A 15,456-nucleotide genomic window follows, 5' to 3' on the forward strand; every position below is an offset into this window, starting at 1 on the left:
CTTCTCTTGCATCACTTTAATTTACTTTCAAGATGACATGCTAGGATGTGAAGTGCAGTGATTAATTAAAAAAACTATCTGTTAGCACCTGGGAATAGCAAATGCTGTAAGTTTTTGTTGCATCACTTTACTTTAATCTGCAACTGACAAGCTTGTATGTGAAGTGTACAGATTAAATAGAAATATTTTAGTACCAGGGAATAGCAGGTGCTGTAAGATTGTATTGCATCCCTTTAATTTATGTTCAAGCTATCATGTTCAAATTTGAAGTGCAGTGAATAATTAACTCAAACTATCTGTTAGCACCTGGGATTAGCAGATGCTGTAAGTTTTTTTTGCATCACTTTCATTTACTCTCCAACTCACATGCCTGAATGTGAAGTGCAGTGATTCATCAAAAAACTATATGTTAGCACCTTGGACTACGAGATGCTGTAAGCTTCTCTTGCATCACTTTAATTTACTGTCAAGATGACATGCTAGGATGTGAAATGCAGTGATTAATTAAAAAAACTATCTGTTAGCACCTGGGAATAGCAGATGCTGTAAGTTTTTGTTGCATCACTTTACTTTAATCTGCAACTGACAAGCTTGTATGTGAAGTGTACAGATTAAATAGAAATATTTTAGTACCAGGGAATAGCAGGTGCTGTAAGATTGTATTGCATCCCTTTAATTTATGTTCAAGCTATCATGTTCAAATTTGAAGTGCAGTGAATAATTAACTCAAACTATCTGTTAGCACCTGGGAATAGCAGATGCTGTAAGTTTTTTTTGCATCACTTTCATTTACTCTCCAACTCACATGCCTGAATGTGAAGTGCAGTGATTCATCAAAAAACTATATGTTAGCACATTGGACTACGAGATGCTGTAAGCTTCTCTTGCATCACTTTAATTAACTGTCAAGATGACATGCTAGGATGTGAAATGCAGTGATTAATTAAAAAAACTATCTGTTAGCACCTGGGAATAGCAGATGCTGTAAGTTTTTGTTGCATCACTTTACTTTAATCTGCAACTGACAAGCTTGTATGTGAAGTGTACAGATTAAATAGAAATATTTTAGTACCAGGGAATAGCAGGTGCTGTAAGATTGTTTGCATCCCTTTAATTTATGTTCAAGCTATCATGTTCAAATTTGAAGTACAGTGAATAATTAGTGCCTCCGTATACCAGCTCCGTATTGTAAGCTTTTATTGCATCATTTAATTACATTCAAGATAACATTCTAGAATGTCAAGTGCAGGGATTAATAAAAAAAATTGTCAGATTGGTCTTTGATCATATTTGCTATGATTAGGCAATTTGAGTAAGCGTTTAAGGCTTACGGCCACACCAGCTTGAGAACGCCCAATCTCATCTGACCTTGGAAGCTAAGCAAGTTTGGGCCTGAATAGTACTGAGGTGGGACCCTACCTAGGAATACCAGGTGCTGTAAGCTTTTCTTGCATCACTTTAATTTACTTTCAAGCTGACATGCTCAAATGTGAAGTGCAGTGATTAATAAAAAAAACTATCTGTTAGCACCTGGGAATAGCAGATGCTGTAAGTTTTTTTTGCATCACTTTCATTTACTCTCCAACTCACATGCCTGAATGTGAAGTGCAGTGATTCCTCAAAAATCTATCTGTTAGCACCTTGGACTACGAGATGCTGTAAGCTTCTCTTGCATCACTTTAATTTACTTTCAAGATGACATGCTAGGATGTGAAGTGCAGTGATTAATTAAAAAAACTATCTGTTAGCACCTGGGAATAGCAAATGCTGTAAGTTTTTGTTGCATCACTTTACTTTAATCTGCAACTGACAAGCTTGTATGTGAAGTGTACAGATTAAATAGAAATATTTTAGTACCAGGGAATAGCAGGTGCTGTAAGATTGTATTGCATCCCTTTAATTTATGCTCAAGCTATCATGTTCAAATTTGAAGTGCAGTGAATAATTAACTCAAACTATCTGTTAGCACCTGGGAATAGCAGATGCTGTAAGTTTTTCTTGCATCACTTTAATTTACTTTCAAGCTGACATGCTCAAATGTGAAGTGCAGTGATTAATAAAAAAAACTATCTGTTAGCACCTGGGAATAGCAGATGCTGTAAGTTTTTTTTGCATCACTTTCATTTACTCTCCAACTCACATGCCTGAATGTGAAGTGCAGTGATTCCTCAAAAATCTATCTGTTAGCACCTTGGACTACGAGATGCTGTAAGCTTCTCTTGCATCACTTTAATTTACTTTCAAGATGACATGCTAGGATGTGAAGTGCAGTGATTAATTAAAAAAACTATCTGTTAGCACCTGGGAATAGCAAATGCTGTAGGTTTTTGTTGCATCACTTTACTTTAATCTGCAACTGACAAGCTTGTATGTGAAGTGTACAGATTAAATAGAAATATTTTAGTACCAGGGAATAGCAGGTGCTGTAAGATTGTATTGCATCCCTTTAATTTATGCTCAAGCTATCATGTTCAAATTTGAAGTGCAGTGAATAATTAACTCAAACTATCTGTTAGCACCTGGGAATAGCAGATGCTGTAAGTTTTTTTTGCATCACTTTCATTTACTCTCCAACTCACATGCCTGAATGTGAAGTGCAGTGATTCATCAAAAAACTATATGTTAGCACCTTGGACTACGAGATGCTGTAAGCTTCTCTTGCATCACTTTAATTTACTGTCAAGATGACATGCTAGGATGTGAAATGCAGTGATTAATTAAAAAAACTATCTGTTAGCACCTGGGAATAGCAGATGCTGTAAGTTTTTGTTGCATCACTTTACTTTAATCTGCAACTGACAAGCTTGTATGTGAAGTGTACAGATTAAATAGAAATATTTTAGTACCAGGGAATAGCAGGTGCTGTAAGATTGTATTGCATCCCTTTAATTTATGTTCAAGCTATCATGTTCAAATTTGAAGTGCAGTGAATAATTAACTCAAACTATCTGTTAGCACCTGGGAATAGCAGATGCTGTAAGTTTTTTTTGCATCACTTTCATTTACTCTCCAACTCACATGCCTGAATGTGAAGTGCAGTGATTCATCAAAAAACTATATGTTAGCACATTGGACTACGAGATGCTGTAAGCTTCTCTTGCATCAATTTAATTAACTGTCAAGATGACATGCTAGGATGTGAAATTCAGTGATTAATTAAAAAAACTATCTGTTAGCACCTGGGAATAGCAGATGCTGTAAGTTTTTGTTGCATCACTTTACTTTAATCTGCAACTGACAAGCTTGTATGTGAAGTGTACAGATTAAATAGAAATATTTTAGTACCAGGGAATAGCAGGTGCTGTAAGATTGTTTGCATCCCTTTAATTTATGTTCAAGCTATCATGTTCAAATTTGAAGTACAGTGAATAATTAGTGCCTCCGTATACCAGCTCCGTATTGTAAGCTTTTATTGCATCATTTAATTACATTCAAGATAACATTCTAGAATGTCAAGTGCAGGGATTAATAAAAAAAATTGTCAGATTGGTCTTTGATCATATTTGCTATGATTAGGCAATTTGAGTAAGTGTTTAAGGCTTACGGCCACACCAGCTTGAGAACGCCCAATCTCCTCTGACCTTGGAAGCTAAGCAAGTTTGGGCCTGAATAGTACTGAGGTGGGACCCTACCTAGGAATACCAGGTGCTGTAAGCTTTTCTTGCATTACTTTAATTTACTTTCAAGCTGACATGCTCAAATGTGAAGTGCAGTGATTAATAAAAAAACTATCTGTTAGCACCTGGGAATAGCAGATGCTGTAAGTTTTTTTTGCATCACTTTCATTTACTCTCCAACTCACATGCCTGAATGTGAAGTGCAGTGATTCCTCAAAAATCTATCTGTTAGCACCTTGGACTACGAGATGCTGTAAGCTTCTCTTGCATCACTTTAATTTACTTTCAAGATGACATGCTAGGATGTGAAGTGCAGTGATTAATTAAAAAAACTATCTGTTAGCACCTGGGAATAGCAGATGCTGTAAGTTTTTGTTGCATCACTTTACTTTAATCTGCAACTGACAAGCTTGTATGTGAAGTGTACAGATTAAATAGAAATATTTTAGTACCAGGGAATAGCAGGTGCTGTAAGATTGTATTGCATCCCTTTAATTTATGTTCAAGCTATCATGTTCAAATTTGAAGTGCAGTGAATAATTAACTCAAACTATCTGTTAGCACCTGGGAATAGCAGATGCTGTAAGTTTTTTTTGCATCACTTTCATTTACTCTCCAACTCACATGCCTGAATGTGAAGTGCAGTGATTCATCAAAAAACTATATGTTAGCACATTGGACTACAAGATGCTGTAAGCTTCTCTTGCATCACTTTAATTAACTGTCAAGATGACATGCTAGGATGTGAAATGCAGTGATTAATTAAAAAAACTATCTGTTAGCACCTGGGAATAGCAGATGCTGTAAGTTTTTGTTGCATCACTTTACTTTAATCTGCAACTGACAAGCTTGTATGTGAAGTGTACAGATTAAATAGAAATATTTTAGTACCAGGGAATAGCAGGTGCTGTAAGATTGTTTGCATCCCTTTAATTTATGTTCAAGCTATCATGTTCAAATTTGAAGTACAGTGAATAATTAGTGCCTCCGTATACCAGCTCCGTATTGTAAGCTTTTATTGCATCATTTAATTACATTCAAGATAACATTCTAGAATGTCAAGTGCAGGGATTAATAAAAAAAATTGTCAGATTGGTCTTTGATCATATTTGCTATGATTAGGCAATTTGAGTAAGTGTTTAAGGCTTACGGCCACACCAGCTTGAGAACGCCCAATCTCCTCTGACCTTGGAAGCTAAGCAAGTTTGGGCCTGAATAGTACTGAGGTGGGACCCTACCTAGGAATACCAGGTGCTGTAAGCTTTTCTTGCATCACTTTAATTTACTTTCAAGCTGACATGCTCAAATGTGAAGTGCAGTGATTAATAAAAAAACTATCTGTTAGCACCTGGGAATAGCAGATGCTGTAAGTTTTTTTTGCATCACTTTCATTTACTCTCCAACTCACATGCCTGAATGTGAAGTGCAGTGATTCCTCAAAAATCTATCTGTTAGCACCTTGGACTACGAGATGCTGTAAGCTTCTCTTGCATCACTTTAATTTACTTTCAAGATGACATGCTAGGATGTGAAGTGCAGTGATTAATTAAAAAAACTATCTGTTAGCACCTGGGAATAGCAAATGCTGTAAGTTTTTGTTGCATCACTTTACTTTAATCTGCAACTGACAAGCTTGTATGTGAAGTGTACAGATTAAATAGAAATATTTTAGTACCAGGGAATAGCAGGTGCTGTAAGATTGTATTGCATCCCTTTAATTTATGTTCAAGCTATCATGTTCAAATTTGAAGTGCAGTGAATAATTAACTCAAACTATCTGTTAGCACCTGGGAATAGCAGATGCTGTAAGTTTTTTTTGCATCACTTTCATTTACTCTCCAACTCACATGCCTGAATGTGAAGTGCAGTGATTCATCAAAAAACTATATGTTAGCACATTGGACTACGAGATGCTGTAAGCTTCTCTTGCATCACTTTAATTAACTGTCAAGATGACATGCTAGGATGTGAAATGCAGTGATTAATTAAAAAAACTATCTGTTAGCACCTGGGAATAGCAGATGCTGTAAGTTTTTGTTGCATCACTTTACTTTAATCTGCAACTGACAAGCTTGTATGTGAAGTGTACAGATTAAATAGAAATATTTTAGTACCAGGGAATAGCAGGTGCTGTAAGATTGTTTGCATCCCTTTAATTTATGTTCAAGCTATCATGTTCAAATTTGAAGTACAGTGAATAATTAGTGCCTCCGTATACCAGCTCCGTATTGTAAGCTTTTATTGCATCATTTAATTACATTCAAGATAACATTCTAGAATGTCAAGTGCAGGGATTAATAAAAAAAATTGTCAGATTGGTCTTTGATCATATTTGCTATGATTAGGCAATTTGAGTAAGTGTTTAAGGCTTACGGCCACACCAGCTTGAGAACGCCCAATCTCATCTGACCTTGGAAGCTAAGCAAGTTTGGGCCTGAATAGTACTGAGGTGGGACCCTACCTAGGAATACCAGGTGCTGTAAGCTTTTCTTACATCACTTTAATTTACTTTCAAGCTGACATGCTCAAATGTGAAGTGCAGTGATTAATAAAAAAAACTATCTGTTAGCACCTGGGAATAGCAGATGCTGTAAGTTTTTTTTGCATCACTTTCATTTACTCTCCAACTCACATGCCTGAATGTGAAGTGCAGTGATTCCTCAAAAATCTATCTGTTAGCACCTTGGACCACGAGATGCTGTAAGCTTCTCTTGCATCACTTTAATTTACTTTCAAGATGACATGCTAGGATGTGAAGTGCAGTGATTAATTAAAAAAACTATCTGTTAGCACCTGGGAATAGCAAATGCTGTAAGTTTTTGTTGCATCACTTTACTTTAATCTGCAACTGACAAGCTTGTATGTGAAGTGTACAGATTAAATAGAAATATTTTAGTACCAGGGAATAGCAGGTGCTGTAAGATTGTATTGCATCCCTTTAATTTATGTTCAAGCTATCATGTTCAAATTTGAAGTGCAGTGAATAATTAACTCAAACTATCTGTTAGCACCTGGGAATAGCAGATGCTGTAAGTTTTTTTTGCATCACTTTCATTTACTCTCCAACTCACATGCCTGAATGTGAAGTGCAGTGATTCATCAAAAAACTATATGTTAGCACATTGGACTACGAGATGCTGTAAGCTTCTCTTGCATCACTTTAATTAACTGTCAAGATGACATGCTAGGATGTGAAATGCAGTGATTAATTAAAAAAACTATCTGTTAGCACCTGGGAATAGCAGATGCTGTAAGTTTTTGTTGCATCACTTTACTTTAATCTGCAACTGACAAGCTTGTATGTGAAGTGTACAGATTAAATAGAAATATTTTAGTACCAGGGAATAGCAGGTGCTGTAAGATTGTTTGCATCCCTTTAATTTATGTTCAAGCTATCATGTTCAAATTTGAAGTACAGTGAATAATTAGTGCCTCCGTATACCAGCTCCGTATTGTAAGCTTTTATTGCATCATTTAATTACATTCAAGATAACATTCTAGAATGTCAAGTGCAGGGATTAATAAAAAAAATTGTCAGATTGGTCTTTGATCATATTTGCTATGATTAGGCAATTTGAGTAAGTGTTTAAGGCTTACGGCTACACCAGCTTGAGAATGCCCAATCTCATCTGACCTTAGAAGCTAAGCAAGTTTGGGCCTGGATAGTACTGAGGTGAGACCCTACCTATGTATACCAGGTGCTGTAAGCTTTTCTTGCATCACTTTAATTTACTTTCACGCTGACATGCTCAAATGTGAAGTGCAATGATTAATAAAAAAAACTATCTGTTAGCACCTGGGAATAGCAGATGCTGTAAGTTTTTGTTGCATCACTTTACTTTAATCTGCAACTGACAAGCTTGTATGTGAAGTGTACAGATTAAATAGAAATATTTTAGTACCAGGGAATAGCAGGTGCTGTAAGATTGTATTGCATCCCTTTAATTTATGTTCAAGCTATAATGTTCAAATTTGAAGTGCAGTGAATAATTAACTCAAACTATCTGTTAGCACCTGGGAATAGCAGATGCTGTACTTTTTTTTGCATCACTTTCATTTACTCTCCAACTCACATGCCTGAATGTGAAGTGCAGTGATTCATCAAAAAACTGTCTGTTAGTGCCTCCGTATTCCAGATGTTGTAAGCTTTTATTGCATCATTTAATTTACATTCAAGATAACATTCTAGAATGTCAATTGCAGGGATTAATAAAAAAAATTGTCAGATTGGTCTTTGATCATATTTGCTATGATTAGGCAATTTGAGTAAGTGTTTAAGGCTTACGGCCATACCAGCTTGAGAATGCCCAATCTCATCTGACCTTGGAAGCTAAGCAAGTTTGGGCCTGGATAGTACTGAGGTGGGACCCTACCTATGTATACCAGGTGCTGTAAGCTTTTCTTGCATCACTTTAATTTACTTTCAAGCTGACATGCTCAAATGTGAAGTGCAATGATTAATAAAAAAAACTATCTGTTAGCACCTGGGAATAGCCGATGCTGTAAGTTTTTTTTGCATCACTTTCATTTACTCTCCAACTCACATGCCTGAATGTGAAGTGCAGTGATTCATCAAAAAACTATATGTTAGCACCTTGGACTACGAGATGCTGTAAGCTTCTCTTGCATCACTTTAATTTACTTTCAAGATGACATGCTAGGATGTGAAGTGCAGTGATTAATTAAAAAAACTATCTGTTAGCACCTGGGAATAGCAAATGCTGTAAGTTTTTGTTGCATCACTTTACTTTAATCTGCAACTGACAAGCTTGTATGTGAAGTGTACAGATTAAATAGAAATATTTTAGTACCAGGGAATAGCAGGTGCTGTAAGATTGTATTGCATCCCTTTAATTTATGTTCAAGCTATCATGTTCAAATTTGAAGTGCAGTGAATAATTAACTCAAACTATCTGTTAGCACCTGGGATTAGCAGATGCTGTAAGTTTTTTTTGCATCACTTTCATTTACTCTCCAACTCACATGCCTGAATGTGAAGTGCAGTGATTCATCAAAAAACTATATGTTAGCACCTTGGACTACGAGATGCTGTAAGCTTCTCTTGCATCACTTTAATTTACTGTCAAGATGACATGCTAGGATGTGAAATGCAGTGATTAATTAAAAAAACTATCTGTTAGCACCTGGGAATAGCAGATGCTGTAAGTTTTTGTTGCATCACTTTACTTTAATCTGCAACTGACAAGCTTGTATGTGAAGTGTACAGATTAAATAGAAATATTTTAGTACCAGGGAATAGCAGGTGCTGTAAGATTGTATTGCATCCCTTTAATTTATGTTCAAGCTATCATGTTCAAATTTGAAGTGCAGTGAATAATTAACTCAAACTATCTGTTAGCACCTGGGAATAGCAGATGCTGTAAGTTTTTTTTGCATCACTTTCATTTACTCTCCAACTCACATGCCTGAATGTGAAGTGCAGTGATTCATCAAAAAACTATATGTTAGCACATTGGACTACGAGATGCTGTAAGCTTCTCTTGCATCACTTTAATTAACTGTCAAGATGACATGCTAGGATGTGAAATGCAGTGATTAATTAAAAAAACTATCTGTTAGCACCTGGGAATAGCAGATGCTGTAAGTTTTTGTTGCATCACTTTACTTTAATCTGCAACTGACAAGCTTGTATGTGAAGTGTACAGATTAAATAGAAATATTTTAGTACCAGGGAATAGCAGGTGCTGTAAGATTGTTTGCATCCCTTTAATTTATGTTCAAGCTATCATGTTCAAATTTGAAGTACAGTGAATAATTAGTGCCTCCGTATACCAGCTCTGTATTGTAAGCTTTTATTGCATCATTTAATTACATTCAAGATAACATTCTAGAATGTCAAGTGCAGGGATTAATAAAAAAAATTGTCAGATTGGTCTTTGATCATATTTGCTATGATTAGGCAATTTGAGTAAGCGTTTAAGGCTTACGGCCACACCAGCTTGAGAACGCCCAATCTCATCTGACCTTGGAAGCTAAGCAAGTTTGGGCCTGAATAGTACTGAGGTGGGACCCTACCTAGGAATACCAGGTGCTGTAAGCTTTTCTTGCATCACTTTAATTTACTTTCAAGCTGACATGCTCAAATGTGAAGTGCAGTGATTAATAAAAAAAACTATCTGTTAGCACCTGGGAATAGCAGATGCTGTAAGTTTTTTTTGCATCACTTTCATTTACTCTCCAACTCACATGCCTGAATGTGAAGTGCAGTGATTCCTCAAAAATCTATCTGTTAGCACCTTGGACTACGAGATGCTGTAAGCTTCTCTTGCATCACTTTAATTTACTTTCAAGATGACATGCTAGGATGTGAAGTGCAGTGATTAATTAAAAAAACTATCTGTTAGCACCTGGGAATAGCAAATGCTGTAAGTTTTTGTTGCATCACTTTACTTTAATCTGCAACTGACAAGCTTGTATGTGAAGTGTACAGATTAAATAGAAATATTTTAGTACCAGGGAATAGCAGGTGCTGTAAGATTGTATTGCATCCCTTTAATTTATGCTCAAGCTATCATGTTCAAATTTGAAGTGCAGTGAATAATTAACTCAAACTATCTGTTAGCACCTGGGAATAGCAGATGCTGTAAGTTTTTTTTGCATCACTTTCATTTACTCTCCAACTCACATGCCTGAATGTGAAGTGCAGTGATTCATCAAAAAACTATATGTTAGCACCTTGGACTACGAGATGCTGTAAGCTTCTCTTGCATCACTTTAATTTACTGTCAAGATGACATGCTAGGATGTGAAATGCAGTGATTAATTAAAAAAACTATCTGTTAGCACCTGGGAATAGCAGATGCTGTAAGTTTTTGTTGCATCACTTTACTTTAATCTGCAACTGACAAGCTTGTATGTGAAGTGTACAGATTAAATAGAAATATTTTAGTACCAGGGAATAGCAGGTGCTGTAAGATTGTATTGCATCCCTTTAATTTATGTTCAAGCTATCATGTTCAAATTTGAAGTGCAGTGAATAATTAACTCAAACTATCTGTTAGCACCTGGGAATAGCAGATGCTGTAAGTTTTTTTTGCATCACTTTCATTTACTCTCCAACTCACATGCCTGAATGTGAAGTGCAGTGATTCATCAAAAAACTATATGTTAGCACATTGGACTACGAGATGCTGTAAGCTTCTCTTGCATCAATTTAATTAACTGTCAAGATGACATGCTAGGATGTGAAATTCAGTGATTAATTAAAAAAACTATCTGTTAGCACCTGGGAATAGCAGATGCTGTAAGTTTTTGTTGCATCACTTTACTTTAATCTGCAACTGACAAGCTTGTATGTGAAGTGTACAGATTAAATAGAAATATTTTAGTACCAGGGAATAGCAGGTGCTGTAAGATTGTTTGCATCCCTTTAATTTATGTTCAAGCTATCATGTTCAAATTTGAAGTACAGTGAATAATTAGTGCCTCCGTATACCAGCTCCGTATTGTAAGCTTTTATTGCATCATTTAATTACATTCAAGATAACATTCTAGAATGTCAAGTGCAGGGATTAATAAAAAAAATTGTCAGATTGGTCTTTGATCATATTTGCTATGATTAGGCAATTTGAGTAAGTGTTTAAGGCTTACGGCCACACCAGCTTGAGAACGCCCAATCTCCTCTGACCTTGGAAGCTAAGCAAGTTTGGGCCTGAATAGTACTGAGGTGGGACCCTACCTAGGAATACCAGGTGCTGTAAGCTTTTCTTGCATCACTTTAATTTACTTTCAAGCTGACATGCTCAAATGTGAAGTGCAGTGATTAATAAAAAAAACTATCTGTTAGCACCTGGGAATAGCAGATGCTGTAAGTTTTTTTTGCATCACTTTCATTTACTCTCCAACTCACATGCCTGAATGTGAAGTGCAGTGATTCCTCAAAAATCTATCTGTTAGCACCTTGGACTACGAGATGCTGTAAGCTTCTCTTGCATCACTTTAATTTACTTTCAAGATGACATGCTAGGATGTGAAGTGCAGTGATTAATTAAAAAAAACTATCTGTTAGCACCTGGGAATAGCAAATGCTGTAAGTTTTTGTTGCATCACTTTACTTTAATCTGCAACTGACAAGCTTGTATGTGAAGTGTACAGATTAAATAGAAATATTTTAGTACCAGGGAATAGCAGGTGCTGTAAGATTGTATTGCATCCCTTTAATTTATGTTCAAGCTATCATGTTCAAATTTGAAGTGCAGTGAATAATTAACTCAAACTATCTGTTAGCACCTGGGAATAGCAGATGCTGTAAGTTTTTTTTGCATCACTTTCATTTACTCTCCAACTCACATGCCTGAATGTGAAGTGCAGTGATTCATCAAAAAACTATATGTTAGCACATTGGACTACGAGATGCTGTAAGCTTCTCTTGCATCACTTTAATTTACTGTCAAGATGACATGCTAGGATGTGAAATGCAGTGATTAATTAAAAAAACTATCTGTTAGCACCTGGGAATAGCAGATGCTGTAAGTTTTTGTTGCATCACTTTACTTTAATCTGCAACTGACAAGCTTGTATGTGAAGTGTACAGATTAAATAGAAATATTTTAGTACCAGGGAATAGCAGGTGCTGTAAGATTGTATTGCATCCCTTTAATTTATGTTCAAGCTATCATGTTCAAATTTGAAGTGCAGTGAATAATTAACTCAAACTATCTGTTAGCACCTGGGAATAGCAGATGCTGTAAGTTTTTTTTGCATCACTTTCATTTACTCTCCAACTCACATGCCTGAATGTGAAGTGCAGTGATTCATCAAAAAACTATATGTTAGCACATTGGACTACGAGATGCTGTAAGCTTCTCTTGCATCACTTTAATTAACTGTCAAGATGACATGCTAGGATGTGAAATGCAGTGATTAATTAAAAAAACTATCTGTTAGCACCTGGGAATAGCAGATGCTGTAAGTTTTTGTTGCATCACTTTACTTTAATCTGCAACTGACAAGCTTGTATGTGAAGTGTACAGATTAAATAGAAATATTTTAGTACCAGGGAATAGCAGGTGCTGTAAGATTGTTTGCATCCCTTTAATTTATGTTCAAGCTATCATGTTCAAATTTGAAGTACAGTGAATAATTAGTGCCTCCGTATACCAGCTCCGTATTGTAAGCTTTTATTGCATCATTTAATTACATTCAAGATAACATTCTAGAATGTCAAGTGCAGGGATTAATAAAAAAAATTGTCAGATTGGTCTTTGATCATATTTGCTATGATTAGGCAATTTGAGTAAGCGTTTAAGGCTTACGGCCACACCAGCTTGAGAACGCCCAATCTCATCTGACCTTGGAAGCTAAGCAAGTTTGGGCCTGAATAGTACTGAGGTGGGACCCTACCTAGGAATACCAGGTGCTGTAAGCTTTTCTTGCATCACTTTAATTTACTTTCAAGCTGACATGCTCAAATGTGAAGTGCAGTGATTAATAAAAAAAACTATCTGTTAGCACCTGGGAATAGCAGATGCTGTAAGTTTTTTTTGCATCACTTTCATTTACTCTCCAACTCACATGCCTGAATGTGAAGTGCAGTGATTCCTCAAAAATCTATCTGTTAGCACCTTGGACTACGAGATGCTGTAAGCTTCTCTTGCATCACTTTAATTTACTTTCAAGATGACATGCTAGGATGTGAAGTGCAGTGATTAATTAAAAAAACTATCTGTTAGCACCTGGGAATAGCAAATGCTGTAAGTTTTTGTTGCATCACTTTACTTTAATCTGCAACTGACAAGCTTGTATGTGAAGTGTACAGATTAAATAGAAATATTTTAGTACCAGGGAATAGCAGGTGCTGTAAGATTGTATTGCATCCCTTTAATTTATGCTCAAGCTATCATGTTCAAATTTGAAGTGCAGTGAATAATTAACTCAAACTATCTGTTAGCACCTGGGAATAGCAGATGCTGTAAGTTTTTTTTGCATCACTTTCATTTACTCTCCAACTCACATGCCTGAATGTGAAGTGCAGTGATTCATCAAAAAACTATATGTTAGCACCTTGGACTACGAGATGCTGTAAGCTTCTCTTGCATCACTTTAATTTACTGTCAAGATGACATGCTAGGATGTGAAATGCAGTGATTAATTAAAAAAACTATCTGTTAGCACCTGGGAATAGCAGATGCTGTAAGTTTTTGTTGCATCACTTTACTTTAATCTGCAACTGACAAGCTTGTATGTGAAGTGTACAGATTAAATAGAAATATTTTAGTACCAGGGAATAGCAGGTGCTGTAAGATTGTATTGCATCCCTTTAATTTATGTTCAAGCTATCATGTTCAAATTTGAAGTGCAGTGAATAATTAACTCAAACTATCTGTTAGCACCTGGGAATAGCAGATGCTGTAAGTTTTTTTTGCATCACTTTCATTTACTCTCCAACTCACATGCCTGAATGTGAAGTGCAGTGATTCATCAAAAAACTATATGTTAGCACATTGGACTACGAGATGCTGTAAGCTTCTCTTGCATCAATTTAATTAACTGTCAAGATGACATGCTAGGATGTGAAATTCAGTGATTAATTAAAAAAACTATCTGTTAGCACCTGGGAATAGCAGATGCTGTAAGTTTTTGTTGCATCACTTTACTTTAATCTGCAACTGACAAGCTTGTATGTGAAGTGTACAGATTAAATAGAAATATTTTAGTACCAGGGAATAGCAGGTGCTGTAAGATTGTTTGCATCCCTTTAATTTATGTTCAAGCTATCATGTTCAAATTTGAAGTACAGTGAATAATTAGTGCCTCCGTATACCAGCTCCGTATTGTAAGCTTTTATTGCATCATTTAATTACATTCAAGATAACATTCTAGAATGTCAAGTGCAGGGATTAATAAAAAAAATTGTCAGATTGGTCTTTGATCATATTTGCTATGATTAGGCAATTTGAGTAAGTGTTTAAGGCTTACGGCCACACCAGCTTGAGAACGCCCAATCTCCTCTGACCTTGGAAGCTAAGCAAGTTTGGGCCTGAATAGTACTGAGGTGGGACCCTACCTAGGAATACCAGGTGCTGTAAGCTTTTCTTGCATCACTTTAATTTACTTTCAAGCTGACATGCTCAAATGTGAAGTGCAGTGATTAATAAAAAAAACTATCTGTTAGCACCTGGGAATAGCAGATGCTGTAAGTTTTTTTTGCATCACTTTCATTTACTCTCCAACTCACATGCCTGAATGTGAAGTGCAGTGATTCCTCAAAAATCTATCTGTTAGCACCTTGGACTACGAGATGCTGTAAGCTTCTCTTGCATCACTTTAATTTACTTTCAAGATGACATGCTAGGATGTGAAGTGCAGTGATTAATTAAAAAAAACTATCTGTTAGCACCTGGGAATAGCAAATGCTGTAAGTTTTTGTTGCATCACTTTACTTTAATCTGCAACTGACAAGCTTGTATGTGAAGTGTACAGATTAAATAGAAATATTTTAGTACCAGGGAATAGCAGGTGCTGTAAGATTGTATTGCATCCCTTTAATTTATGTTCAAGCTATCATGTTCAAATTTGAAGTGCAGTGAATAATTAACTCAAACTATCTGTTAGCACCTGGGAATAGCAGATGCTGTAAGTTTTTTTTGCATCACTTTCATTTACTCTCCAACTCACATGCCTGAATGTGAAGTGCAGTGATTCATCAAAAAACTATATGTTAGCACATTGGACTACGAGATGCTGTAAGCTTCTCTTGCATCACTTTAATTTACTGTCAAGATGACATGCTAGGATGTGAAATGCAGTGATTAATTAAAAAAACTATCTGTTAGCACCTGGGAATAGCAGATGCTGTAAGTTTTTGTTGCATCACTTT

At 35.9% G+C, this 15,456-nt stretch overlaps 10 pseudogenes; all 10 read left to right on the forward strand.

The window, feature by feature from the left end:
* The first annotated feature begins 1,325 nt into the window (after positions 1–1,325).
* LOC145645774 (5S ribosomal RNA) lies at positions 1,326–1,444 on the forward strand (annotated as a pseudogene).
* Positions 1,445–3,538: 2,094 nt separating this feature from the next.
* LOC145648605 (5S ribosomal RNA) lies at positions 3,539–3,657 on the forward strand (annotated as a pseudogene).
* Positions 3,658–4,761: 1,104 nt separating this feature from the next.
* LOC145648606 (5S ribosomal RNA) lies at positions 4,762–4,880 on the forward strand (annotated as a pseudogene).
* Positions 4,881–5,984: 1,104 nt separating this feature from the next.
* Positions 5,985–6,103, forward strand: LOC145645785 (5S ribosomal RNA; annotated as a pseudogene).
* Positions 6,104–7,208: 1,105 nt separating this feature from the next.
* On the forward strand, positions 7,209–7,327 carry LOC145645541 (5S ribosomal RNA; annotated as a pseudogene).
* A 569-nt stretch (positions 7,328–7,896) lies between these two features.
* On the forward strand, positions 7,897–8,015 carry LOC145649413 (5S ribosomal RNA; annotated as a pseudogene).
* A 1,544-nt stretch (positions 8,016–9,559) lies between these two features.
* LOC145645796 (5S ribosomal RNA) lies at positions 9,560–9,678 on the forward strand (annotated as a pseudogene).
* Positions 9,679–11,222: 1,544 nt separating this feature from the next.
* On the forward strand, positions 11,223–11,341 carry LOC145648607 (5S ribosomal RNA; annotated as a pseudogene).
* A 1,545-nt stretch (positions 11,342–12,886) lies between these two features.
* On the forward strand, positions 12,887–13,005 carry LOC145645806 (5S ribosomal RNA; annotated as a pseudogene).
* Positions 13,006–14,549: 1,544 nt separating this feature from the next.
* Positions 14,550–14,668, forward strand: LOC145648608 (5S ribosomal RNA; annotated as a pseudogene).
* Positions 14,669–15,456: the final 788 nt, after the last annotated feature.

This window comes from Electrophorus electricus, chromosome 13 (assembly GCF_041902795.1).
Source record: "Electrophorus electricus isolate QZ-2024a chromosome 13, ASM4190279v1, whole genome shotgun sequence".
Taxonomy (NCBI): domain Eukaryota; kingdom Metazoa; phylum Chordata; class Actinopteri; order Gymnotiformes; family Gymnotidae; genus Electrophorus; species Electrophorus electricus.